General features: G+C 36.0%; 1 long non-coding RNA gene across 1 annotated transcript; it reads left to right on the forward strand.

Annotated features, from left to right (window-relative positions):
- The first annotated feature begins 18,300 nt into the window (after positions 1-18,300).
- LOC147492630 (uncharacterized) lies at positions 18,301-26,330 on the forward strand. The gene is made up of 4 exons (XR_015200313.1): positions 18,301-18,562; positions 18,653-18,755; positions 18,857-18,934; positions 25,888-26,330. It is a non-coding gene; the product is annotated as an uncharacterized LOC147492630 (long non-coding RNA).
- Positions 26,331-27,523: the final 1,193 nt, after the last annotated feature.

The raw sequence follows: 27,523 nt of genomic DNA on the forward strand, positions 1-27,523 counted from the left end.
CTAACAACTCTGTTCCTATCATCTTTGGGCGTCCCTTCTTGTCAACTGCCAACTCGCTCATAAATTGTCATGATGGTTTGATGTCTATGTCTTTTGGACACCTTTCTATTGAGGTGAATGTTTTCAAAATGATGAAACAATTACTAGATACTACTATCGATGGAGAAGTTAGCATGATCAAAGCTTAACTCAAGATTCTTTCAACAACACATTTCCTGTGAATCAGATGCACCAATTCCTTTCCTTCAGAAGTTCCGACTTTGACGATGACTCCCTGGACGTAGATGAAATTGAGAAAGATTTCCTTCGACTCTTTTGCAATCCTTCTTTGCCACCTCGCGAGTCCCTCCCTATCAATATCCATTTATCCCTTGACGCCATGACAGAAGAAGAATTTTTCACCCTCTATCCCAGTGATTCTTCTAACCCACCTATTGAGGAATGTCTTGCATATCTTAAAGCTTCTAATGATCTAGAACTAAGAGCACTAGTTGAACACTATTTACCCACCTCACATCATCCTGTCACTCATTCACCTTCCATCAATGTTCCCTGCCTTCCACCTTTTCAAAGGAACCTTAAGTTTGCACTTGACCCTCTTGCTTCTCCTGTGCTTCATGATTTTCTAAACCCTCCTAGTAAGAAAATACTACCCAAGGACAAGCCACCCGACCCTTTCATTTTCAGATGTGTGATTATACCAACCCACGCCACCAATGAGTTTTGTGCTAAACCCATATTCTCATTTTTTCCATTCCTTCCTTCTAAAACTTATCCATATCCCACATATCTTCCACAACCATCAATTTTTTCACAATCATTAACTTGGCTACCCTTTCGTTGGATAAAAAAGAAGAAATTGCATGCTAGGTTAGGTTCTAGATCTATCAGTATTCACTCTTATTCTGCTACGCCACGTCATAAGAAATCTTGGTGCCTAATTCTGTTTAGGTTTGCAGTCTGTGTTAATTATTTATGGATAGACCTGCAACTCTTTAAATTGTTGATATATAGTAAACTGCATGTTAATACATGTTTTAAATAAAGTCTTAAGTATCTGACTATAAAAGACTCATTTTATTCTTCGGTGTACTCCATTCCAATCTTATATTATGGGAGTGCACCATTAAGGTAATCGGACCCTCTCTTTGGAGTGTGTGGCTGTCAGTACCAGATCCTAAGTCCACGTTTAATGTAATTCACGCTTTCCACTCTTGCATATTTTCTCATTTTTGAGTCGTGTTTCTCTATGGAGTGATTTACGACCTTATTGCTTTATTGTTTTCTTTTATATAAAACCTTATTCATAAAAAGTAAAAAAAAAATTAAACCTTATAAACATTAATCTAGTAAGTCTCGAAAATCTGGCTTTAAAAGACCCACTTTTTAAAACAAATTTTCTAAACCTTGTTTTCAAAAATTTGTTTGGGAGTGGGGTGTTTGGTCTTTCCATTCTTGATCACTCAACTTCCTATTATTATTCCTTCCTCCTCTCGTGGCTAGTTCCTTTGTATTATATTTAAGAAAATTTCCCTATTTCAGTAGAATTAGTATTTCATGTTGTTAGTTTAAGTAGTTAATATTGGATTATGTAAGTTGGTTGTTAATTAAAATTTAAGTTGGTTTAATTATTGTCCAAGCATACTATCTATTTTTCATGAATCCCACCCTTCCGACTTGTTTGGGGGTGGCATCATTTGTTTAGCATTGTATTTTACCATATCCACATGTTTTTGAATTAATATTGCAATGTTTAAGGAATATAGTTTATATATGAGCATGTTACTAATGTGGTGTAGCTTGAATTAGCTACTGTTGTTTGGTACAACCTCAAAGGTTAAAGGCATTGAGATTGCTATTTCATAGGCTATTTAAAACCATATAGAATTGCTATTATGAGCTTGCTCTCGACTGTTTCTATTTTGGTTTTAGCAACCCTTTTCTTATTCAATCTCTTTCCTTATCAATTTGGGAACCTTGGAGACCTTTGTTTAAGAAACTAGTGCTCTATAAATACATGGCATGCCATATACTTCACACTGCACCTCTCATATTCATACCACAGATCTTGCTCAGAGTGCACATGCCCTTATATTGTGTTAACATAGAGCGCGCCCACGCTGTAATTCTAGTATCGTAGAATTCTTTTTTGTCAGAAGAGAGCGCGCCCGCCCTCTGTCATAGGCCATTCTGAGAGCAACATACCTCTAGTTCTTTTTTCTGGGGTTTTCTACAGTCACTTCCAAGAGTTGATTAGTGTGTTTGTTAGCTATGAAATCTCCTCAAATCATACCGGAGCAGTCCTTTGAAGAATTGCTTGAGAGTGACACCTATGGGTGTTGGTTCCGCAAAAGGATTGTGTAGTCAGGATGGTAGCCTCTAAGATTATCATGGCTTGGCAGGACGCAAAGGAACCTCACTTCTTCATAGAAGAGGAGGACAAATCTTACTACTGGATATAAGGTAAGTTTTATTTATGTTAGTGTCTGCTTATGTCCTAAGCAATTTAATTCTTGTTATTCCCATAACAGATGGAACTCATATAGGAGTTGCATATGTTTTTCTTTACCTATTTTAGTATGTTCTAAATTTGTTTTGCAGGTGCTCTAAAATTTTCACGCGTTTCCATAGTATTTTCTATCATTCTTATTTCTATACTTTTAGGACAAGGCATGTTTTTGTTTGGGGGTGGCATAAAAACACGCATAATTTAAGGCACCTATTAGGATATGTATATGTATAATATGCACTTGTTTTCTAGAAAAAAAATTATTAAAAAATATAAATAAAAAGTATTTATACTATACACTTAGGAATATTGGTATTGTTTCTTTTTCTGTGATGATAGTAGTCTAGAAGTTTCACATTAGCTCTTAAATTAGAATAGTTTTTAGAAACTTAGGTTAATATGTAGGTAATAGTCATTGCATCTTTCCATAAATATATTGCATGAACATCTATGTTTGTATTGGCAGTAAGTTCTGAAATCTAGGCTAGAATACTTATTCTACATATCTTGTGAGAATATAGCCTAAAAGCCTTATATGAGTGAAATATTTGAGTAATGACACAAGGGAGAAGTAAATTCCGAATAGAGACATGTCCAATTGCTTGATCACTATACCATATCCTAAGCGAGAATTTAGGCCCTTTTTGGATCGATATAGCAAGAAATTCAAACCAATATGAAATTATTTTCCGCTAGTCGCCCCTCTGAGCCTTTCTTTAGCCTTTTCATAAATCACAAAACCTTTACCCTTTTATAAAAGCAAAATAAAAAGAAAATCAGTCTATCCATTTTTTAATGAGTTTGAGAACTAGGATGAAATGGAATAAAGAAAAGAGAAAGACTTGTGAAAAACCAAGAATTTGTTAGTTGCTTCAAATAAGAAAAGAAAAGAAAGTTTCCATCCAAAGAAAATAAAAAAATAAAAAATAAAAAGTTAGAACTCCAAAAACATAATCAAAGGAATCAAAAGCTAAAAGAAAAAGAAAAAAATGGCTAAGGATGGAAACAAAGTGTAGAAGCAAAGTAAGAACAAGATTTTCTCTAGTTACATAATATGAAGACCCTATTTTCTCAGACTTGTCCTTTTGAATATCCATTTCTTTCCTTCTAAAACCATCACCTAATCCCCAAAACACCTAATGAAGACCTCTAGCTCAATTAGGAATAGGTTGGTGTGACAGTAAGTGGCAAATGTGTTTGATCGACCTTGGCTCCCTTATACGTCATTGAGATTATGAGGAAATCAGAGTATTTTGTCTTAACATATTTGTGAGGACCTACTTAAGGACGTTATTCCAAAGTTTTAGAAATGGATCTGTTATTTCATTTTGTAGCATAGTTCATTATATATATGTTTATCCGTAAATGATTGATTATTATGCATGTATTAGCTTAGGTTTTGAATTGATTATTTTGTATTCATTGCTAGTGAGATGTATAGATATCTAAGAGTAAATAAGGAAACATTAATGTTATTTCTTAGCCGTTGTAGTATAAATAAAGTTTGTGAGTATCTTCTTTGTAAAACTCTTACGAGGCTATAACTCGTCCACTAGGGAATTCCTAGTGATTTAAGGCTTTATTGCACATGGTCAATGCAATCGCACTCGGCGAAACGAGATTAGTTAGAACTCCATTTTTGGTCACTTATTTTAATTTCTCATCTTTGCTTGAGGACAAGCAAAATGCTGTTTGGGGGTGGTTTGATAAGAGCTCAAAACTGTACTTTTAACCCCTTAATAACTTTAAATAAAGACTAATTATGTTTATAATAAATAATAGTTAGTACTGTTTACGTACTTTTGTGTATTTCAGGTCTTGGAATCAATTATGTGAAGAAATATAGCACTTTTGTAAGAGAAAGGAGCAAAGATTAGTTGCTAAGAAGTTCTATGGTTAAATCCCAAGTTTCAAGGAGAAAAAGCCTTTTTAAAAGCCTAGTCAAAGCTGAAAAGTCAAACTCAAACAGGCAGAAATAGAGCATAAAAGTCAACAAAACTTCCGTAGGCTGTATATTTGAATTTAGACCTCGGAATGGGGCCTATTATATGTCAAAATGACCGGCTCAAAAATAGCTTTCAAATGGTCTGGGCTTTGATCCAATCAGAGGAGTAAAAGTAGATGAAAAGACTATTTCAGTAATTTCCAGCAGAGAAACCCTTTTGGATTTAAGTAATTAGGTTTTGGGCTTGATTTAGTGGCTCAAAACATAGCTCCAAAGCCCATGCACGAAATTATTAACCTAGCATTCTCCTATATAAAGAGGACTAAGGAAAAACTCTAACACTCTCCCTTCCCATTAGTTATAATAATTTAGCTCTCTCTCTCTCTCTCCCACTTAATTTAGTTTAATTAGGGTTTAATATTAGCTTTCCTACCTCTTGTCTCATAGCTTTTCTCTTTAGTTAAAACCTAGTTTATGTTTTATTAGCCCAGCCATCATTAATTCAATTCAAGTTATTTTTAATAAAGTAGTTCTTTCATTATGTCTTCTTCTTCTTCTTATTTATTCCAAGATAGTCTAATGATCCATAGTTAAACCTTAATTAGAGGGGTTTGATTGAAGCTTTGATGAAAACTTGATGTGTTAGTATAAAATAGTTGTATTTAAGAGTTTCAATTCTAGAGGGTAGTTCATTCACCATGAGAATGGGTTTCAACTTCCTCTAATGCTTATTATTTGTTGGTTAGAGATGTCATGAATAATTAGGAATAAAAATACCTAACCTTTATGTTAAACTTTGTGTGAAAACATAAATTTTAGGATTGCAACAAATCTATACTAGCATGTTAGGGATTAATCAAGGTGGATTTTAAATCTCCCTAATTCCTTCTTCATATTCACATCTTTATTTAATTTTCATAGTGATAGGGTTATATACTAAAAACATTACTTTTGTATTAACTCTAATTCTTTATATTTTGAATGAGAATCATATGGGCAAATGTTATGCATATTATATATGTTATTAGTTATATGCATGTGTCTAATACTTTATGTTGTAGATGATATGGTGTGGACACACAGAAGATCATATCATCAGTACCTTATAAAGTATAAGTAATCGTTCACAACCTAAATGGATTTGGACAAACCATTGGTACAGTTGTAGTATAATCTGGTATTAGTCTATCTTGACTATAGGATTACACTAGTATACTTTGTGTGTATTGAACAGGACCAAGTGAGGTTGTTTCTCCTTATACTGACTATATAAGAGAACAAACGCCTCTGTTATTATGGATGCTTGTCCTCCTAATCTGGATATAATAACGGGCATTTACATGCATTGTACATTGCTTTAAATCATCAATGAGTGAGATTCATTTGTGAATCAACAAACTCGATGGATTGGGTAATGACATTGTATGTAAGGTGTGTTGTTGATTATAGAAGGAATCCATGTCCCGTAAGAAGTCGGGTTGATGATGTCCCCTTGAGGAGCTCAAAAAGATTGTCATGTAAACCCTGCAGGTGGATTTATTCCAACATGACAATGAGGTTGAGTGGTACTACTCAAGGACATAAGAAGTTGATTAATGTAGTTGTCAGTAACTTGACTTAATCAACAGACATTTGATATCTTAAACACGGGGAGATCAACGAGCATATAATATGGAGCCCATAAATGCTGACACATAATTTGGGATTAGGGTGGTAGTGCAACAATGGCCTTTAGTGGAATAAGCCATTTGTTGACAGACTTGGGCCGTATGTTCGGGGCGAACATGGGAAGCCCAAGCCTGTCAGGAGGCCCAACCCTAATTTTTCCTCATGGTCCCTGTTGTAGCCTATAAATAGAATACTCTCTCTCTCTGGCCGAAATTCACTATTCACTTGTTCTGAAAAATAGGCATGAAAAGTAGATCTGAATTCGTTTCTGATCTTGAGAGAAAGAAGGGGATTGGTAGATCGTTGTCCACACAACGTCCAATCTATTCTAAAGGAATACAACAGAAGATCAAGGGGTTAATTGTTGATTTCGGATTTGATAAAGCTTGGATTCTCAGAGTTATCTAAATCGGATTCAAAGGTATGTTCTCTATCCAAATCGTGAGAACCCATTAATTCTGCTACGCGATGGTTATCGCGGTTTGTAGATATATTTGCATTCTGAATAATGGTTCCTACACATAGTTCAATTTGGAATACATCAAACCATAGTTTTCATAATATTAATTATATTTAGAATAATTACTTTCGTATTGTTTAATTGTTCATCATTAAGTGAATTAGTTATTTTTTACGCAACTAGGAGTGGAACGAATTCTTACTCTATTTTTATTGCATGATAATTGAGAGTAGAAAGTTGATATAAAATAGTGAAATTATCGTTTACTTCTTCGTAGCAAAATCAGTTAAGATAGGGTAAACGACTGTTAATTCACTTTTATCAGTATGTGAGCGAGGTATCTTGAAAAGTTGTATTTGAGTGTGTGTTTGTCGAAATCCTTACACATATAAAAGTGCAAACATATTGAGAAGTTGGTACTTGGCATTACAATAAAGTTCAAGCTTCACTAAGACCTTATGTACAACTCAAAACTTGGGGGCGACAAAGTTAAACACGATGGTTTGAATACATAGAACCAGTACAGAATCTACTATCTATATACTAGAGTAGAGACCTCTAAAAGAGATTTTTCTCTCTCCTAGGTGACACTTTAATATGAGAGATAACCTTTTTTTCTCTCATAGGTGGCACTCTAATATGAAAGATAGTATTTTCTAATAGCCTACAATGCCACATATTTTTAGAATATAGGTGGCACTCTAATAAAGTACTGGCTTATTTAGAATATATCCTTAACGTAGCCTAGAAAACACTACATATTTTTCAGTTATTAACTTATTATAGGGTGTACGTAAAATCAGCTTCCGATGGTTCCCCACATTCTTTAAGGATTATGTGAGATATACCAAATTAGAACACTCAAAATGTTATTTGTATAACCCTTTTATGTATCTAGAATTTGCATTTGTTATTGGTTCTTAACTTCTTAAGAAGTAGACCAATATACTTCCCGAGTAAGTGCTCGAATACCCATCACGTATTCTCACATTTTTAACATATGCACTTTTTCTCCTTTTCGTTTTTCTTTCTTGGATCTCATTCTGATTTTCAAGCACATGCAAGCTACAATATGATAATACATATTGAAGGTCTATACCTGTAAAAAGAACACTGGCTTATTATGAAGGGGTGCTTTTATTTGCACATTTGATTTATGCTTCTTTGTATGGCATTGTTTCTTTAGACAATCTATTGATATAGCTAATAACCATCCAAACACAACCTCTCACATACACTCGAACACTTGATTCATAAAATGCTAAAGTTAACAAAAGATCAAATGCTAAGGTGTAAACTCTCCAAAGTTCTTTCTCATTAATGTAAAGAGCTGTGTTTCTATCGGTTTAAGAACACTATGAAACGATCAAATGATCATCGATAATCATATTTGGAAGACAAATAGAGGCAATGCATGGTTATGCATGTGATATTGTTTTTCTATTCAATGTATATAGAGCAATAGTGTACGTGTACTGATCAGCTCCCAAATGTGCGTTTTATTTCCCGTATATTGCTACATTACAGTCTCATTTACGCTTAACTAAAAGACAACTCATAGCTTTTATTGCCTTTTTCAAGTTAAGGAGTACTTCAGACCACTTATAATAAAACTTGTGTCATAGCACCAAAAGGAGCCTTAATCACGCTTTTTATGAAGCCCATTAGCTGCTGTGGAAAAGTGCTGAAAAAGTCAAAGTTAATGGTCAAAGTCAAAAGTCAAAGCCCTTAAATCAGAAGACCAAAGATGATGACTTTCTTCCTAAACCTACATTGGTCATGAAGAAACCAAAAAGCAAAAGCAAAAGTGAAAGTGTGAGGTGTCTAGTTTGTAATGGAGAAGGGCAAATCTATAAAAGGCAAAACTGGGGTATATAAGCTAAAAGTGAGGGAGAGAGAAACCATCCATTGTCTTAGGATCCAAACCATTTGGTTTGTTTAATTTCTTGTCTTCTTTTTCAATTCATGTTTTTACTTTCTTGTTGTTTTATTTTATTTCTATCAATCTTGTTTACTTGTTCTTAGTTTTAATCTTCAATTTTGTTACTTGTTCTTTGCTTTAATCTTTAATCTTGTTTGTTTTCTTTTATTTCAATGTTTTAATCAATCTTCCCCTTCATGTTTTCAATTCATTTCAATACAACAATTAAAGCTTTCAAGTTTTCATTAGCTTAGAACCATTCTAATCCTACAAGAGTCTACCTTTCTTCTTCAGATCTCCCTCACTCAAACTCTAAACAATTTAGGATGAACCTTAACTTCTAAAACAAACTCTTTTTAAGTATACTTACTATAATCTAAAGCTTCAAATGGCACCCCATCATGGATTGAAGGAGTGAGAGTGATTGGTTGAGAATCTAAGAAAGGAGCATCATTCTCATTCCTCCATTTCTATTTTTTTTCAATTTTTCATCATTTTATTTTATTGTTTCTCTGTATTGATCTACTTTTTTACAAATCAAGTTGTGGGACAACAAAGTTAGAGAAGAGCTAAAGACACACACAAAAACCGACAACTGTTCACCGGCGCCGGCGGGTTACTGCGCGGGCATGGCGGGGGTAACTTCCCAGGCACCTCCAGTGAAGGGTGTCCAGTTTTTTTGCAGTCCAGTTGATTTGTGACAAATAGTTGTACTCTGAGCCTGGATTTTGCAATAGAATAGGAGAAAACAGTGGAACTTGTTTGTAATAGTTAGTGATAAAAAGAAAAACGAAAAAAAAAAGAAAAAAATTGGTTTTTGATTGATTTCTTATGATAAACATGAGTTAAACTTGGTTTAAGTTATATACTAACCAAGGGATCAGGGTTTTAATTGCCTTAGGAAGTTCAAGTGTGTGAGACAAGTTATGGATCGTAGTTCACACACTTTGAATCAACTTGGTAATCAACACTCTAAGTCTATTTGACTCTAGTTAATCTAGGTTATCAATCTAAAACTAGTTAATTATATTAGTATAATCTTAGTTTAGTTTTAAGTTTGAGCCCTTGAAGGCAAAGTTGTATAAATTGTCAAAAACCTAACTTGTGGGCTTTTTAAGTGGGCCTTTATTGTAACTTAAAGCAGGATAAAGCTCAAAAGGTTGGGCCTGATTCTCAGATCATGCGCCAACCGACATCGCCTTCTCCTCAAGCAGCATGTAAGCACGGCTTGAGAGGTTAATTCTAAATATCCTCGAAGCCCAAGTAAGAAGATACTTGTGTGTTCAAGCATGCTTTCATGATTGTTTGAAATTTAATTTCCGCACTGCAATTTACATTCACGCATAAGGCTGAACCAAAGCTACATAACAACCATTGGGAAGTCATTACCAAATGTAGATAAATTGGACGTTGCTTGATTCTTGAAAGCCCTAGACCATAAAAAATTAATTAAAATCAATCAACTAGAGCCCAAAGTAATCACGCTCCTCTAGAAAAGGACAAAAATATAGACACGAGGATTTAGAGTAATCAATTACCAGATTCCGGTGGACTAACTACCTTCCTCACTCCCCTCCCCTAGATTTATCGTGAGTGAGATTCTTGGTAGCACACCACTTGGTGAAGTGACTACCTACTCTTCTGAGACGTGTAGTAGAGCCATCCTAGTCTCACGCCCAATTATTCCTCTGAACAGGGCATAGTAAATTATAAACCAAAGCAAATATTTTCAAAAATCTAAAAAAATGAATTTCTACTGTTTGTGCATCATCATTGATTGAGCATTCATGTCTTATCAATATGCATTGCAACCGTCATAGAATTACAATGCAAACCCAGAAACCTTGTTCTTTTTGTAGTAGTCCTTACCACTGGTTGTCTCATTGTCCATCATATACCGAATTCGAGTCTACTATGGAAAATCCTTACAATTGCGAACCTCAATTTTCAAATTTCCTTAGTGCCCCATACACTCAAGAGTTTTCTAATCATGTCGACAATTCATGGAGCTCCAGCACAAATAGTCAACCACCATTCATATATCCACCCAGTCAGTCAGAGTACGGTTTCACCCAAAGCCTATTACCATGCACATCACCATCTATATCAAATTTATATTCCACTCCACCATCCATCACAGACCAAATCTACCAGGAAATGGCCAGGCAAACAATACTAACTCAACAAATAGCAACTACCTTATGTTTTCCCCAATCCAATTCAAAAGATGCCACATCTGAGATTAATATTCTTCCCACAAGTCCAGAACCCATCCAACAAGATAAACAAGGTGTTGCTATAACAAAACCCATTGCTAAAGTCCATCCTGATACTCATGACCAATCAAATCACCATCAACCTCCACCTTACTATCGTGAGAATTCCAGCTATCATGATGATGAATATATGCCCGAAGTCACAGTTTCTTTCACATGCATTAATGCATCATCACCCATAAATGAGGAAACTCTAGCAAAAGAAACTCAAGAGCATGTATTAGACTCAACACAATTAGACAATGACATTGAGAAAATTTATGAAGATCTAGGCAGAGAGGACAAAGAAAGTGATGTGCTTGGAAAAGAGGGAATAAAATCTATGGTGGCAAGTGGAATTCAATTTAGTTTGGCCGTTCCAGACTTATCGATGGAACAAATTTGTGAGATTCTTACTGTTGCAGATATGAACCACAATCTTGTGAAAACGCCAAAACTAGATGAAGAAAATTCTCTGAGTCCTCTAGATCATGTGAAGAACCAAACTCTTGAAATCACAATCATGTGAAAATTCTCTGAGTCTTCGAGAGCCCAATTTAACACCTCTTGAGATCCAAACTCCATTCATAAAAAATCCACCCATTTCTGAGGACAGCACCACGAAACCATTTCAAAGAAACCTCAAATTCGCACTTAAGCCAATTGCCTTTGATATCATTCATGATTTTCTAAACCTTCCGAGTAAAGAGACTTTGCCCAATACACAAACATAAGAGTCCATCATTTCTGTAGTTGAGAAACCTGGTATGTCCTATTCCCCATCATCTGAGCTTCATGAAGGACATATATTACCAACCTCTCACTCTTTTGGACAATTCAACTATGACGGGTTATTGCATAAGTTCTATGATAGGTTACACAAACATCATCTTATCATTCTGCATATTACACTCCACATGCATCATTTCATTCTATTTGGGGGTGTATGCTTTCATATGTTTTTCTATAAAGATCCCCAACTGCTTAGATTATTAGTATATAGTTAACAGCATACCATCCATTATATGCATAATCTTGGGGAATCTAACTTAAAATGACCCCACATATAGTCTTAACTATAAAAGACACATCGTGTTTTCTCGATGCATTCCATGGGAGTGCATCATTAAGATAACCGAACCACTCCACTTGGAGTGTGTGGTTATAAGTGTCGGAACCTGAGTCCATGTATATCTCGCATTTTCTTTGTAAAATATTTTTTACTCGTCGTTTGAGTAAGTGTGATCCTATGGAGTGAGTATACAATTTTTTTTTCTTTTACATTTCTTTGTCAAAATAGTTGTTTTTCTCCGTTCTCATAATGCAAGGTTCTCGATACATCAATAGTTATGTGATTTTCGAAAAACAAAATAGGTAATGGATTCCACATAGACCAACCCTTAGAAGTACGCAATCTCCATTCTTCTAAGGGCGGTTTAAGGATCAGTTATGTGTTACTAAGGGTTGCGCATATCACCATGCACTTTCTGTCTCAGCTTAAACCACATAGATACCAATTGTCCCTTGCTCAACAACATATCATCACTTCACCCAGAAGAAGTATGTGCATTCAATGTACCCAATTAACCATGGAGGCAACACCCAAATTCCACAACCCAACCACCTCCAAGTTTCACTAACCACATCAAACCACCAAATACATTCAAACAAGGACAAGGTTTCTACAATAATCATAATAGAGCATTAGTTCCATCCCATTTCAACCAGAACTACCAAAATCCACCAAAGAGACCTAGTTCCACCACCAACTAGTGTCCAATCAGCTACACCCTTCCTTTATGTCTTACGCAGTAAATCCCCAAAACACATAACTGAAGCCACAGTTTGACTGGATTAGGTTCGATAAAGATTCGACAAGAAAGTTGTCGGAGATTACATGTTATGATTTGTTTTCAAAATCTTATCTTTAAGAATCACGGCTTTTGAGTACGAGTACCTTAAAACATCTCTCCATAGTTTTCAAAACTAGAGGATACAAAAAAGAATGTTATATGCCCTGGAGTAACCAAAATGATACCGGAATCACGTATAATTTTATCTTCTTGTCAAAACCTCTATATGGTTAGAGATACCTTTAGATTGAGAAAAACAATTACCTTAAAAAAAAAAAAAAAAAAAACCCACACACACACACATTTCATGTAGATAGTTGATTACATACTTTATGTTTCACACTTTTTATTATTAGTGTAATTATAATCATGCATGCATGTTAGATTTTCTGCATTTCATATATGTTTTCAAAAATACAAAAACCCAAAAAGATTTTATAGTAGAATAAATATCCCTAGTATAATAAATAATGTATTTCTCGTTCTATATCAAACAACCCACACCCCAAACTTATTTGGGGCTGGCGTATTTTCATCATGAAGAATATAATACAGGTGAATCACCGTTTTTGCTCATATTTCTATGGTTATCTCTTTCCATATCTCTTCATACTTTGAGAACAAAGCATAGTTCTATATAGTATAGTAACATTTTGCAAAAACTATGCATTTTCTATATAGAAGATATAATAGTATATTTCTTCATTTCTAAAAAAAAAAAATCGAAAAATGACCAAAAATATTTTTCCGTTTAGTATTAAAAAGTCTTGTTTCCTTTTTCTATGATGAATAAAAAGTTAAGAAGTCTCATTATAGTAATAGAGTAAGGACTTGTTCTTCGTACTTAGACTAATATACACACAATAGTTTATGCATCTTTTCATGAATGGCATGCATCAGCATTTGTTTGTATATAACAGTGAGTTTCCGAAGCCAAGGTTAGAACAATTAAGTTCCATATCTTCTGAGAATCTAGCCAAAAGCCTCATCTGAATGATTATTGAGTGATAACACAAAGGATGTTTGGATAGAAAGATAGACCACACGTCCACTTGCTTGATCACCACGCCATATTCTAAGAGAGAATTTAGGCCATTTTTGGATCGATATAGCCAAATAAACGTTAAAAATCCAAAAAGATAGTTTTCCTCTAGATACCCCCTCTTGAGCCTGCACCCTTTCTAAAAGCTTTTTTATTCTTCACCAAAAAATCCTAACCCATTACAACACATAATAAAAAGCTTACCCAGCTGATGAGTTGAGCACTGGATGGATATAAAAAAAAATAGAAGAGAATACCTTGTACAAAAATAGAACAGTTATTTGCTTCAAAAAGAAAAGAAAAGAATGACCCATCCAAAACCAAAACTCTAAAAAATGCAAAGGAGTCAAAAATCGAATCTCCCAAAAGTTAAAAATCAAAAGTATCAAAAATAAAAAGAAACAAAAGTAAAGTTAGAACTCCCAAAATTCAAAATCATATGGAGTCACAAAGCCAAAGGGCTAAAAGAATATATCACAATTTGGAAGCAAAATAACAAAACAAGGTTATTCTCTGGTTAGAAGTATCTTGAATACCCAGTTTCTTGACTTATTAGATTTTATTTTTCCCTTCATTTTTCTTTCTAACCATCACCCTAACCCTGTAATTCCTAATAAAATACATCTAGCTCGATTAGGAATAGGATGGTGTGATAGTAAGTGTCAAGTATGATAAATCGACCCCGGTTTCTTTGGACGTCATTTGAGTATGCGAGGAATATAAGTGCCTGCTGCACTTGAGAGAGTGAACCTTGAGTGAATCTATCAGAGAGTTGTGAGTGCAACACACCCCTCCCCACCTTAAGGAAGCTCTCCAACAGCCTTGAAAACAACTCTAATTTTGCATTTGATTGCTCATGTTTTGCACATTTATCTTTAGATGATTAAATTACTGTATATATGTTATTCTAAGTTCAAAGGAGCTTGTCCTTATTCCCCGTTAATGAGATGTACGAACTTCTGAGAATAAATAAGGAAACAAGACCCTTTGTACTAAATAGAAGAAGTTTGTGGTACCTTCACTGGAAAACTCTCACAAGGCTTAAAGCTCATCCACTAGGGAATTCCTATTGGTTTAATGCCTTGTTGCATATGATCAATGCAATCACACTCTGCAAAACGAGATTATTATAACTGATAATAAATCACTCATTTGTGATCTTAGTTTTTTCTCTCATTCTTGCTTGAAGACAAGCAAGATGCTATTTGGGGTAGTGATCAGCTCCCAAATGTGCATTTTATTTCCCATTTATTACTGTATTACAGTCCCTCTTACGCTTAATGAAAAGACAACTCATAGCTTTTATTGTCATTTTCAGGTTAAAGAGTATTTCAGACCACTTATCATAAAGGCTGCATCTTAGCACTAAAAGGAGCCTTAATCACGGTTATTATGAAGACCAGTAGCTACTGTGGAAAAGTGCTGAAAAAGTCAAAGTCAATGGTCAAAGTCAAAAGTCAAAGCCCACAAATCAGAAGACCAAAGATGGAGACCCTTATCTCAAAATATGATGACTTTCTCCCTAAACCTACCTTGGTCATGAAGAAACCAAACAGCAAAAGCAAAAGCAAAAGTGATAGTGTGAGGTGTCTAGTTTGTAATGGAGAAGGGCAAATCTATAAAAAGTAAAAGTAGGTGTACGCACAAAAATGTGTACCTAGGTCTATGCAATTTATTTTAGAGTCGCCACTAACTTTATTAAGGAAAAGTTGAGTAAAACCTATGTGAAGGACTAGCCCTCAAAACTAAATGATTATTGGGTTCGGGAGTCAAGGTACGATGTGGGAAGGTGTTAGGCACCCATGCTCGCCTGGTAAAACCAGCCTTACTTCTATTGAGGTGTAATGTATTAAGATAGGCGAACGAATAAAGCTTGAAAAATTAATCTACCAAGTTGGATGATCTTCACTAAATTATTTAAAAGCAAATTACTATATGCTATAGTAAAACTAAAAAAACAAATAATTCTAATATGCAATACTAATTAAAATAAAAGAGAAAAGAAAGATGTCACCTTGTTTGGAATGTTGCCTCATATTTGATTGTAGATTGATTGATTGATGATCTTGATTGATTGTTGATAAATGATGATGATAAACTTGATTTGGAATTGACAACTATGATTTTTGGATTGAAACAGGTGATTTGAGAAAAAAAACAACTTTTGGTGAAATGAAGCTTCTACTCAAGATTGAAAGAGGGGAAAAGAAAAGACTAAAGACGAAGAACACGAAGAACTTCATTAGAAAAACCTCGAAGTCGAACTTTTATCTTCAACTCCAAATTAAACTAAAGAAATTCTACTCTAGAATGATGAACTAGAAAAAAAAAAAAAAAAAAAAAACACTCAAGAAAAGAAAACTACTAGGCTATTAGCTCTGAATAGCTAGGTCCAGATTATTAACTCTGAATTCCTAGCTCCAGATCCTTAGCTCCAGATGTTTTTTGTGGGTGAATGAGACCCATATTTATAGCTTTTGGGCATGGATTCAAATATGGTAATGAGTTTGATCCAATGGCTGAGTATTGATGAAGAAAAATCCAATGGCTTGATCTCTTTCTGGTTGCACCTCCTAAATCTGTCTCTTGATTCAAGAGGTGGGATAAGGGGTGTGATCTTGACCCTTGGTTTTTTGGATATTTCAGATGGATTAAGGCAAAAAATCAAGCCCTATACGTCCTCAATGAGCCCATAATCCAGGATTTCCAAACTTGGCTCCAAAATGGCATATTCTCTAGAATATTCTTGATTTTAGGGATCAAATCAAATCAAACAAATAAGGAAGGTTCTCTAGGTTTTTGGAGGCTTGAAAATGGGCTAGAAGCACTAATGAAAAGGTCCAACTCGAGCTAGATCCACAGCCCACGAGCACAAGTCCAAAATCCACAAAAATGCCCATTTTGACCATATGTTCAATGCTGCAAATTCCCTTTGACAGGTTCAAAATTAGTCAAACTCTTCTTCACAAAAATTGTTCATTAATCCATTAGGAAGGTCCATGAACTCTTAAAAATACCCTTGGGTCGAAATCTTACTCCAATAATATATTGCACGGAACAGTATGCACAACGGGTTGAAACAGGATATGGCAAGATTAGGGTTTCTAAAATCCAAAAGGAACCTAGGCAAGCTTGTACTCATTTTGAAGGATTTTTCAAGGGAAATTCAAATATGAAATAATATCATCCAAAGAAAGAGTGGAAAAAATGAGATTTGGGCTCCAAAGGGTTACAGGGGCATTTTGGTTATTTTCAACTTAAAACTCAGAAAACAACGAAACTTCAGCCATAGCTAGAACATGATGAGGAGAGTCTAAAGACGCTAAAAGAAGATGAAATAAAAGACGTTTGATGTAGAAATGAAGACTCTAGAAAGCAAATCACCTTATATGATCAAATTTAATTCAATGCAAAATCGTAAATGAATTATGCCTAGGGTGCAAAAATGGGGTGTCTACAGTTGCCCCTCTTTGGCGGAGGTTGCTTGAAACTAAACGGCAAAGCCATGGAGACAAACCATTTTTGCCAAGCTCCAGCCAAAAGATCTCATGCAATTTTTGAAAATTCATTTGAAAAATATTTTTGAAAGAGGGCATTTCCCTAGATATTTGAAATCCTCAATTTTTTCAATGTGTTTGTGAGGGCTTAAAAATGATTGAATGTTGGTGGATGCATCCAACGGACTTATACCACGCAACATGGTGACTGGATTATCTGTGGAAGCATCGGACGAACTTATACCACAAGACAAAACATCAATGCTAGCGGAAGCATCGGACAGACTTACACCGCGTAACATGATATTGGTTGATTGAAAAATATTTTCTAAAAATGATGAACAACTTTTTTTTGAAATCAAGGGACAAATTTTTTTGAAATCTGATATTTTTCAAATTCATTTTAGAAAACTGGTGAAATTAAATGTATAAATCAATTCATTCATGATTTTGACATAGATTAAAGATTCTCATATAATGGTGATAACCAAACACTGACGAAAGACTCACCGGAGAGAGCAAGAAGATCCACTGGAGATGGAAGATTCTAAAGATGAAGGAAGAAGACACAGACGAACACTACTAGAGAAGATAAGAGATGTGCTGGAGATGAAATATGGATGCAGGGGATGGTGATATTTAAGTTCAATCAATCAATCAATCAATTACGTTCAAATACTCGGATTGGAAAAGACTGTCACTATGAGTTCAGGCTGATCCATTCGTGAGGATATCATTAAAAGCTGACATTGTTCTCGCAAACAATTTTAATGTTGCACAAATGGAGTTACCGAAATGATATTAATGATCAAGTGGTTGCCAATAGTGCGATAAAAACAAAATTTAATAAATATTTTCTCATACTGGAGGGTAAAACCCCATGGTACTAATATTCATCAATTTTTTATTTTTGAAAAGTTATTGTAATTTTTTTGGAAAGTTTTTTTTTTTGTCAAACTTGGTCAACCGTCAAACCTGGTCAAAACCGGGTCAAACAGCTCAAACCCGGGTCAAACTGGTGAAAACCGGGTCAACATGGTCCAACCGGTCTAACCGGGTCAGACTGGTCTAACCGGGTTGAACAGAACTGAATGATAAAAAAGGTAAGGGGGGCACCGACTTCCAATTTGCATTTGCACGGACTCAACCTCAAAACAGATCTTCAATTTTCCAAAAAGGTAAAAGGAATCTTTGAAAAGTCAAACTGTTTTGTTTCCAAAAACAATCATTACTTTTTTTGTAAACAAAAATCGAACTGTAACCCATTTTGTAAACAAAATCCGCCGCACATGCCACTTTCTAATTAAGCCGTCCAAACCAAGCCTATATAAACAGGGAAGGAAATATGCGTACATTTGCCGACGTCCAGCAACAGAGAAGGTGCTAACCATAATACGTCAGGTCATCATATGGTAAGCCAGTACGCATTTTTTTTTTTTATTTCTTTTCAGTAAAATCAAGCACTTATACTAATTAAATATTTACATGCAAACCCTTGTTAGTTCGATTTATACGAGTAGAGAGGAGGAAATCATACCTGTCGCACCACCAAGCAAGAGATAGTAGTGAAGTGACTATGGTGTCGCCATGCTGGCCTTGCCAGTGGTAAGCTCAAACTCTATTTGATTTAAATCTCATCTAATTACCTGATTTGCCAATGGTAGCAAGTATTCTTTCACTTTTCACTGCAATTTTGGAATTTGTAGTCATGGACGGCACTTGAACTTTAAGAAAACAATTTCTTGGCAAAAATTAGGCGCGGGCATTATTTCTCTCCATGACAGGTTAGTATAATATACATAATGTACATAAAACTATAATACAACTATGTTATTAGTGGAATATGCATGAGTGGTCAGATTATGATGGATGTATAGACCAAATTATTTGAAAGATATGTTAGTAGAAAAAGCACATGGTTTAGTTAGAATATATTGCCTTCAAAATTTTCTACATGCTTGTAATGTCAACCTAGATTTTTTTATCATAAGCCATCCAAAACAAACCAAGTTTTTGAAAACAAATCAATTTTTTTTTTTTTTTTTTTTTTTTTTTTTTTTTTTTTTTTTTTTTAAATTCATTTTGAAAATCATGGAAAACAAAACAATTGTTTTTTTTTTCACAAAATAAGAAATATCACAGATGATTGAATAACAAGTGAAGGTGGGGGAATGAGTTACCGACAAGAAGATGAGCATGAGGACGACTATAGGATAGAAGTACGATCAAACTTTGCACCTATGAATTAGATGATATTCTTTTCCCTTTGATTGCTTGACCTTCACACAAGATCAAGCGACACCCAAAAACTTTCTTCCAAAATAGATAGAGCATAAAGCATAGGACCAATCTTGGAAACAACTTCCTCATACATCTTAATCACTAGTAGTGAATCCTCCAAAGTGCCTTCATTTTTTTTTTTTTTTTTTTTTTTTTTTTTTTTTTCAACTAGGAGATATAGTGGACTTAGAGATCAAGAGCGGACTTTCATAGGACTATAATGTAGGCTTAGGTGATGGGCTCAGAAAGAAAGGATATGATCAAAATTTATTTTTGGAGTAGAACTTGTCATATAAAGGGATGAGTAATTGGAATGATGGTAGTGAGATGATGATACGAATCCCAAATCTCAAATGAAACTGTCCCTTGTTTAGGTTTTCCATTTTGGACCGGTGTTGATTATTTTGTGCACCTCTAAGCATTTTGAGCTATGACGGGGTTTTGATGATTTTTTTTTTTTTTTTTTTCCCTTGCATTAGGATTTTTTTTCAACACCTTCTTGGGATAAATAACATGGGGGTAATTGTTTCGTGATCAAAGATGGATGTAATGATGCCTCTCGACTATGACAAGTTCTATAAGAGTGGGTATGGGTAAATCTATGGGTAAGCCAAGGATTTATTAGGCTTCCTAAAGGATATGGGCTTGTATTGTGGGAAAACAAAAAATGGGCTAAGGTTCAAATGGGCTTCTAATGGTAACATATGATATTAGGTGGGCTTATGAGGTTAAAACAAAACGATCAAAGATGGCCTCTTCAATCGTTTCTCTAAGATTTCCACTATACTCTTCATCTTAAAATAAACAAAGTTGGGCAAAAAGTAGTACCTCTTTAATTGGTCGGCATTGGTAGGATTTTCCATATAGAATCTTCATAGTGAATGGACATTCACTGTTGGGTTTAAATTTTCTGGTTCATTGATTCCACTCTAGTCTGGATCTGCTTGCTTAGCTTTTCTTGCAACAATCTGTCTCCATTAGTATCTAAGTCCCAGTAGAAAATCAATGTCCTCCATATCTCGGCTCTCAAGAATGTTGGTCATAGATGAACTCCTCTTAGCATTTCGCTCTTTGATGTAGTCAGATTCGAGTCAGCTGGCTTCTTTGATAGATAGCTCTCATGTCTTCGATGGAGGCTAATGATGCAATTTGAAATTTGCCCTCTCCACGGTAGGGTAGTTGGTTGGTTGATTGGCTAAGTAGTCGTTGATTGATGGGATGCAGAATATTCCCCTTCTTCAGTAGGGTAGTTGATCAAATGATGTTGTAGAGTTTTGCCCTCTCTACGAGGGTAAATGCATAATGTTGAATGTTGATGTTGATGTTGGTGATCTTAGACATTTGAAAAATCTTCTCAAACATAACCGTTGAACTTTCTTCCTCCTCAATTTCTTCTTCTCGGTGAGTGATTCTCTCATCTACGAACAATCATGTACCACCTTAAGACAATAGATTGTCATAGATATGATCAACACTTCTATGTATTCCTTTAGTAATTTGATCAGGCTTCAACGCTCAGAGGGGATCAAGGTTATACCAATTTGTACATAATGTGGTTCATCTGTGGTGCCAAAGTTGATGGTCTTTGTCTCTACAATGACTAGCGTCTGTCAATCCTCAGACTGCTCATGAGAAAGAATGGACTCAGTAGCTTCATTGTCCATTCTTCATCATTGTCGGGGTTGAGGGATCATAATAATCTGCACAAGTCATTCAATCATCTTGCACTAAGGCAAGTGGATAAATCATATCTACGGGAGTTTTAAAACTGTTTTAATTTTTTTGGATTTTTGAAATATTTGAATTTTTTTGGATTTTTGAAATATTTGGATTTTTTTAGATTTTTTGAAATATTTGATTTTTTTGAATTTTTGAAATATAACTATATACAAAAGGAGTTATAACAAAAAGTTTCACGCCCTTTGAGCCCTATCGGATTCATCCGGTAGCTCAACCGGAGCAATATGATGGATGGGGATTGGATCAATAATGACTTGCGTTCCCCAATCATCATAGTCTCCATCAATGAATGGATCTTCATCAGAATCTAAGGTTTCTAAAAACCTTTCCCAAATCTCATATTTCGTCTGGGAGTTAGAAAGTGGCATGTTCTCAACATCCACTGAAACTGGGTCAACAATAGATTCCATATTCAACAGATCATCCAAATCAAGTATGGTCTGAGGGTCCAACTGGACATGATAAGGAGTGAGAGTCTCATCTCCTTGGTCAGTATCTAACCCAGGGGAACTGGCCAAAGTAAAAGATAGAGTATAGTTCATACCTGATAAGGATGATGTCGATCCAACCTCATTTATCCAACTAAACTATCTTGCCTTGTGATTCAACCTAAGTTGGCGATATCCTAAATAGGAATTAATATCTAGCTCTAAAACAGTAATTTCTGAGTTTGGATTTGGGTCATCGTCTTCGCCCCAAAATATGTTGGAATCAATAATGACCTCAATCTCTGCCCCTAGATCAGGTAGAGCCAATCCGAGACAATTCACCGTGGCGCTAGAATCGATAAACAATTCTGACATTCCTTCCACAACCCCCTCAGTATAGCCTAGCCCTTTTCGATCATCTTGACTAGGAATCTGCAGCGGTTCTAAGATGCCGTTTTGGTTTTTTCCCAATCCAAATTCTGGAAAATAGTTATGCTCACGGAACAACTGAGTCATCTCTGGATTTCCATTGCAAAATGGGGTAGGGAGCTTCTCCTTGTCAGGTGCTCCAAACTCCACAATCTCTAATGGTTCCTCAGTGTAGTTACACTTTCCTTCAATCATTGGTATTACGTTATGCTCCTCTGAAGAGTCTAGATCATCCGAATCACCAGTGATGCAGATAATCTTCCCTTGCCATAAAAACTTGAGCTTTCTGTGAAGTGTAGATGGAATTGCACCGGCCTGGTGTAGCCACGGTCTACCCAAAAAGAAATTGTAATTGGCCTCGATGTCCATAGCCAAGAATGGGACTTTGAACGTGACTGGACCTATTTGGACGTCAGTTGTGAACTCGCCAAGGACTTCTCTTCTCTAATTATCAAACCCATGAACTGCTCTAGCTATATCCTTAGTGAAAGTGAAGTCTTTCAGCATGATTCCAATAGCTTTCGCAGAATTGAACGGGCATATATTTAAACTGGATCCATTGTCAATCAATACAAATGGCACCTTATAGTTATTGCAATGCACTGTAATAGTCAACGCTTTCATGTAGGTTATTCCATCTGCGGTCAGATCATCATCAGAAAATATTATGGAGTTTGTCTTCCTGAGGGAAGCGATGGTACGTGCCAAATCGTTCGGCTAGATAGAAGCTGGAAGATGAGCTTGGTTCAAGACTTGAAGAACTGCTTGCCTATGTTGGGGTGATGCCACGAGTAAACCCCATATGGAAATATTAGACTTGGTTTTTTGCAATTGTTGGATTACTTCATTACCCTCCTGCTTCTCTGGTTCAGTAGCCGTGGGCGGGCCAGGTTGTTGGGCCAAAACCTGATCCTTCTGTAAGTGTGGTGCCTTGTATATCCTTCCTCCTCTTGTCAAACCGTGATTCTCAACACATTCCTCTGCCAAACTAGGTTCTAATTGCTTCAACTGATGTAGTGAGATTGTTGAGTCATTTTTTCTTTTCTCGGGCTCAATGAACTTCTTCCCTAGAACCTCCTCGGTATCATGACTCTTGGCTGGCACGAACTAGACCTTGGGGATTGGGATAGGAGTTGGGATCACCTGCTGCTGAGTTGGATTCTGGCGAACCACGGGTCCTTGAGATTCTGACCCAACTTATGATGCCGCAAATTGAGATGTATTCAAAGGATCTACCCATTTCGTAATGGGCCTCTGCATCATAAAGGATTCCAGATGCTCTCTAGTCAACTTGAACGGCTTTTGCATCTGTGGACTATGTAAAAATGGTGCCACCACCTCATTTAATTGGATACCTCTAGGCTTTGTTTGCTCCATGCATCTTCTAACTGCATCTTGAAGATTAACTGGTCTTGTGGTGCTAACATTGGACGTCTGTCTGATCGGAATGATGAATGATGCCGGATCCCTTTTGACAGCTTCCAAAGTATTAACTCTTCCATTATGAATTGGAAATGGATTTGTCGAAATATTGGGAGTGCCGAGACTGGAGACATATATCTTACCCTCATCAATTAAGTTTTGGATAAGATGTTTAAGGAGCATGCACCTCTCCGTCGTGTGACCTGGAGCCTGATGGAAGTCACAATGTTTCGAGGTGTTGTACCAAAATGGCACTGGATTTGGAGGAGGCCTCCGCTGCATTAACGTACTCAAGCCCTGTTGGACTAAAGCTCTCAATACAACTTGTAATGGGAAGCCCAATTCTGTGAACTGCCTTTGTTGCCTGGGAAAACCCCTGTCTTGCTGTCTTGGAGGGAAAATGACTTGATTGGAAAAAGGATGATTTGTCACCTCCGACTGAATTTGCGTATGTGGCTGAGGTTGTATTTGTGTGGCAACGACATGTGTGTCCTTCGGCTTATTGACAGTAACTGAAGGTGGCTTCTTCTTCTGAGCATCATTTGAACCTAATGATACAATTGAGGTCATAGTTCCACAAGCTAAAACATCTTCAATTTGAGATCCTTGCTAAAACCAAAGCCTGAAAAGATGGATGATAGCTGAGACTTAATCGATTTGCATATTCAGAGTTCAAACTTTTTACCATCATTCGAATCTGTTCATTCTCTGACGGCCTATCTAGAATCTGAGTTGCTTTGGTCCTCCACCTGGTTACATACTCGGTGAATGTCTCAGTCGGACCTTGCTTGAGTGTCTCCAATTGTCTTCGACCCATCTGGATGTCTGTATTGTATGAAAAATGGGTAATAAAAGCTATTGCAAGTTCAGCCCACGTTCTCATCTTCTAAGCGTCTGTGTTTATCCACCAAGTCAGTGCCGCACCCTTTAAACTCCTTTGGAATAATTGGACCAATAGTTCTGGCCCGATCCCCATAGGCTGCAAGTAGCTAGCGTACATTTTCACATGGGCTTTAGGACACCCAGTTCTGTCATATCTCTCCATCTTAGGGAATTCGAAACCATGTGGAACCCTGATTTGTGGATATGGACATAGACTATCCAAATCGAACTCGTCCGCTTTGATCTTGGTCAATGCTTCCTCAAGCTTTTACAATCTGTCTGCCACTGGGCCTTGGTATTGATCTTAACTTATAGGATTTTGATTTTGGGTGTTCATGTAAGTGGTAGGTTGTGGTGTTTGTGAGACGTATGGAGGAGGGAACATGAATGGTGTGGAGCTCATGGGTTGGGATATATTTGGGGTGAACATGGGTGTGGATGTATATTGGTTTGGGTTGTAGTATGAATGGTGAATGGTGGGTTGTGCCATGTAGGTAGGGTCGATATAAGAGATGGGTTGGCTTGGAGTCTGAGTTGGTATAGGAAGTTGTAGTTGGGTGGATTGATGCATGAAATTCCTAGTAGGCAGCTGAGCTTGTGGAGTAGGTAGGTTAAAATCAAACCTTGGTGGTGGTAGCGGAGTGGATTGCCCTTGAGAAAATTGTCCTTGCCCCATGTTCATGAATTTTGGTAGCATTTCTTGAAACATTCTCTCCATTGCTTGTCTCATTAGTTCTTCCGATCCAGGAGGGGGTGATGTTGGACTCTGGCCACCTCCTTGGCTAGACAGTGATTGTTCACCTTTAGAGATAAGCGGGGAACTAACCATCGGCTGAGACGCTAGTGGAAAAGACCATTGAGGAGAATTAGCTGGTAGATTCTCCATTTCCATAAGCGAGTTAACGGTTGCACGAGATAACCTTAACCCTGGCTTTCTATTCCAACTGGCTTCCGGATAAGCCTTCTTCTTTCCTATCTTAACTGAAACACCTCAAAAGAAAATGTAAGTCTGACTCTCTAGGGATGTCCCCAGCAGAGTCGCCAAAAAACCTATACGCACAAAAATGTGTACCTAGGTCTATGCAATTGATTTTAGAGTCGCCACTAACTTTATTAAGGAAAAGTTGAGTAAAACCTATGTGAAGGACTAGCCCTCGAAACTAGATGATTATTGGGTTCGGGAGTCAAGGTACGATGTGGGAAGGTGTTAGGCACCCACGCTCACCTGGTAAACCAAAATTTTACTTCTATTGAGGTGTAATGTATTAAGATAGGCGAACGAATAAAGCTTGAAAAATTAATCTACCAAGTTGGATGATCTTCACTAAATTATTTAAAAGCAAATTACTATATGTTATAGTAAAACTAAAAAAACAAATAATTCTAATATGCAATACTAATTAAAATAAAAGAGAAAAGAAAGATGTCACCTTGTTTGGAATGTTGCCTCATACTTGATTGTAGATTGATTGATTGATGATCTTGATTGATTGTTGATAAATGATGATGATAAACTTGATTTGGAATTGACAACTATGATTTTTGGATTGAAACAGGTGATTTAAGAAAAAAAACAACTTTTGGTGAAATGAAGCTTCTACTCGAGATCGAAAGAGGGGAAAAGAAAAGACTAAAGACGAAGAACACGGAGAACTTCATTAGAAAAACCTCGAAGTCAAAATTTTATCTTCAACTCCAGATTAAACTAAAGAAATTCTACTCTAGAATGATGAAAGAAAAAAAAAAAAAAAAAGAAGAACACTCAAGAAAAGAAAACTACTAGGCTATTAGCTCTAAATAGCTAGGTCTAGATTATTAACTCCGAATTCCTAGCTCCAGATCTTTAGCTCCAGATGTTTTTTGTGGGTGAATGAGACCCATATTTATAGCTTTTGGGCGTGGATTCAAATATGGTAATGAGTTTGATCCAATGGCTGAGTATTGATGAAGAAAAATCCAATGGCTTGATCTCTTTCTGGTTGCACCTCCTAAATCTGGCCCTTGATTCAAGAGGTGGGATAAGGGGTGCGATCTTGACCCTTGGTTTTTGGATATTTTCGATGGATTAGGGCAAAAAATCAAGCCCTACACGTCCTCAATGAGCCCATAATCCAGGGTTTCCAAACTTGGCTCCCAAATGGCATATACTCTATAGTATTCTTGATTTTAGGGATCAAATCAAACAAATAAGGAAGGTTCTCTAGTTTTTTGGAGGTTTGAATTGGGCTAGAAACACTAATGAAAAGTTCCAACTTGATCTGGATCCACAGCCCACGAGCACAAGTCCAAAATCCACAAAAAGGCCCATTTTGACCATATGTTCAATGCTGCAAATTTCCTTTGACAGGTTCAAAATTAGACAAACTCTTCTTCACAAAAATTGTTCATTAATCCATTAGGAAGGTCCATGAACTCTTAAAAATACCCTTGGGTCGAAATCTTACTCCAATAATATATTGCACTGAACAGTATGCACAACGGGCTGAAACAGGATATGGCAAGATTAGGGTTTCTAAAATCCAAAAGGAACCTAGGCAAGCTTGTACTCATTTCGAAGGATTTTTCAAGGGGAATTCAAATATGAAATAATATCATCCAAAGAAAGAGTGGAAAAAATGAGATTTGGGCTCCAAAATGTTACAGGGGCATTTTGGTCATTTTCAGCTCAAAACTCAGAAAGCAATGAAACTTCAGCCATAGCTAGAACATGATGAGGAGATTTTAAAGACGCTAAAAGAAGATGAAAAGAAAGACGTTTGATGTAGAAATGAAGACTTTAGAAAGCAAATCACCTTATATGATCAAATTTAATTCAATGCAAAATCGTGAATGAATTATGCCTGGGGTGCAAAAATGGGGTGTCTACAGTAGGGATATATAAGCTAAAAATAAGAGAGAGAGAGAAACCATCCATTGTCTTAGGATCTAAACCATTTAGTTTGCTTAATTTCTTGCCTTGTTTTTCAATTAATGTTTTTTTTTTCTTGTTGTTTTATTTTATTTCTATCAATCTTGTTTACTTGTTTTTTATTTTAATCTTCAATCTTGTTTACTTGTTCTTTGCTTTAATCTTCAATCTTGTTTGCTTGCTTTTATTTCAATGTTTTAATCAATCTTCCCCTTCATGTTTTCAATTCATTTCAATACAATAATAAAAGCTTTCAAGTTTTTATTAGCTTAGAACCATTCTAA

Source organism: Coptis chinensis, chromosome 6 (genome assembly GCF_015680905.1).
Source record: "Coptis chinensis isolate HL-2020 chromosome 6, ASM1568090v1, whole genome shotgun sequence".
In the NCBI taxonomy this organism is placed as follows: Eukaryota; Viridiplantae; Streptophyta; class Magnoliopsida; order Ranunculales; family Ranunculaceae; genus Coptis; species Coptis chinensis.